The sequence below is a fragment of the Trachymyrmex septentrionalis genome, unplaced genomic scaffold (genome assembly GCF_001594115.1).
Source record: "Trachymyrmex septentrionalis isolate Tsep2-gDNA-1 unplaced genomic scaffold, Tsep1.0 scaffold37, whole genome shotgun sequence".
In the NCBI taxonomy this organism is placed as follows: domain Eukaryota; kingdom Metazoa; phylum Arthropoda; class Insecta; order Hymenoptera; family Formicidae; genus Trachymyrmex; species Trachymyrmex septentrionalis.
In genome coordinates, this window is record NW_017305536.1 from 838,951 (window position 1) to 841,194 (window position 2,244).

At 38.4% G+C, this 2,244-nt stretch overlaps 1 protein-coding gene across 1 annotated transcript in view; it reads right to left on the bottom strand.

Annotated features, from left to right (window-relative positions):
* Positions 1-2,151: 2,151 nt before the first annotated feature.
* The window catches only part of LOC108750628 (V-type proton ATPase 16 kDa proteolipid subunit), a 16,804-nt gene continuing 16,711 nt past the window's right edge, over positions 2,152-2,244 (bottom strand). Inside the window, exon 4 of the transcript XR_001939448.1 lies at positions 2,152-2,180. The gene's annotated coding sequence lies outside the window, so the exon portion shown is untranslated. The remainder of the gene's footprint in view (positions 2,181-2,244) is intronic.

Here is a 2,244-nt window from a genome sequence, read left to right on the forward strand (position 1 = left end):
TATATATATATATATATTTCATGAAAGGTTAACTATTTCTCGGCGACGATTCCTGAGTCTTGTCGAACGACTGGAAAAAAAAACCAGGCGTTAATTTTTTTCTGGTTGATCATTGTATCCGCAAATTTAATTTGCAAATCTTAAACAACTGTTCGCGTAGCTCTGATATATTGATTTATCCAATTTATTTGTCCGGTCAAATTGATTTGTCTTCTTTTACTATGAATCGATAAATATTGTATTTAAATTTATTATTATCGTCTTTTATCAACAATACTGACGTTAATACGAGTAAATAGGTATCGTCGTATTTCAAGGATGTTGAAACCCAGCTTTCGCGTAAACGCTAAGCGGAATTGCAAATCCAGTTTTATTTGATTAATTGTGTTATTTCATTTGGCGTTATTTCATTTCAACATTAATCCGCCTAACAAGAGAGCAAATAAATTCGCACAAGTCCGGCGCGCGAAACATCGGAACAGGAAAGTCCGCATTCGCAAAATTACTGGACGATTATTCACGGCGTGGAATACCGGCGACGAGATCTTATCTTTGTTCTAAAGTGCAACGTAGACATATTTATACGTATACGACAATGATCTCGTTTCCTGTGCGAGTTGAACATTTTTGGACATTTTTTACATCAACGCGATATTATAATAATATGCGGAGAGAGTATCGTTTAATAGCCTTAAGAAAAATTCGGTGCTTTTCATTTGACGAACATAAATCGACGACGAGTGTCTTTACTTTAGTCACTGGAATAGTAAGAAAGATAGAATGATGTTTGTGTCGGCTTGTGTGTCACTAAATGGAAAACATCCATTATTTGCTTCGGAGATTAGTCTTTTAAGAAGCAAAATAAAGTACCAGTTTCTTTAATCCACCGCTGACAATGTTTTAAAAGTACCATGTTTTGTTTGTAATATTTCGATTGTGAATTTGGTAAATTAAATTTGTAATAAACGATGAAGTGTTCATAATAAATATATATCGTAATAAATTTGTAATAAATAACTTGAGATAAATTTGTAAAGAATAAGTGAAGTACAATCTTCTGTGATAGTGTGAAAATTCGTTGAACGTTCACAATCCTATACTAGGATTTTCTCTTGAAAATCTGTGTTACTGACGGAACAGTCCAAATTCATATTGCCAGCGGAGGGTTAAATATTTTATCTTTTTGCCACGCGTTACTCATTACGTTTATCGGCATTATTAATTGTCACTGTTTGTTCAACGGTTTTTTTTTTTCATCATTCGTTATCACATGTTTATCATTAATTGCGATGCAGTTTCTGCGTTCAACGGCGTAATTCTCGTTGCTGTGGGACATTCGTGGAATCATGTAATTCTCGTTACGACCGATATTAGCGGTTGACTAAACGAACGATTCATGCGACGGTCGATGCATCTCGGGAATACGCGCAGATTTTTTTTTTTTTCTTTCGGATAAGTAGTTAAATAACTGGTTACGGCCGATAGAGCCGTAAATGTGCACTTCGGAGTCGTATTTGCCAAAAGACAAAAAAAAAGTCAGTCTTGAAAGACGCGATAGACAAAGGCCTCGCTGCTGTACGCATCTTTGTTATTTAATTATCTTGCGAATTCCGACACGTGCATACTCCTGTAATCCTGACCTCGTAGATTATACGGATACCGGTTGCAGCTTCTCTCGCGGAATTCTTGCCTTCTCTCTCTCTCTCTCTCTCTCTCTCTCTCTCTCTCTCTCTCTCTCTCTCTGTCTCTTTTTTTCCGTATATATCGTTCTCGGTTAATCGTTTCTATGCATCGCAATTTAACGTACGAGACATGCTTATGAAGCAGATGCTCGAAGGTCATTTTTGTAGCCCATTCAATCGCACGTGGCCGAGATTTTCGATGTACTCTCAACGGTGCATGGCAGACGGATTGAGAATTCGAATGGAACCACCCTGTGTATGTATCACGTGGCGAGTGCGTGACGTTCCGCGAGTCTGTCGTTTCAAAGTTCGGCAACGCAGAGTCCGGCGCGTGGCAATTTTGCCATGTCACGTTGATGAGTATTTTCGACGTTCAGATTTAGGCCAACCTTCCTTCGGTTTTCGCATCTCTCGCGTTCGGAAATTTGCTCCGATGCATTCTAACAAGTTGAATTTTTTTCCCCTCTTCTCTCTCTCTCTCTCTCTCTCTCTCTTTCTCTCTTTCTCCTTCTTTCTCTCTCTCTCTCTCTCTCTCTCTCTCTCTCTCTCTCTCTCTCTCTCT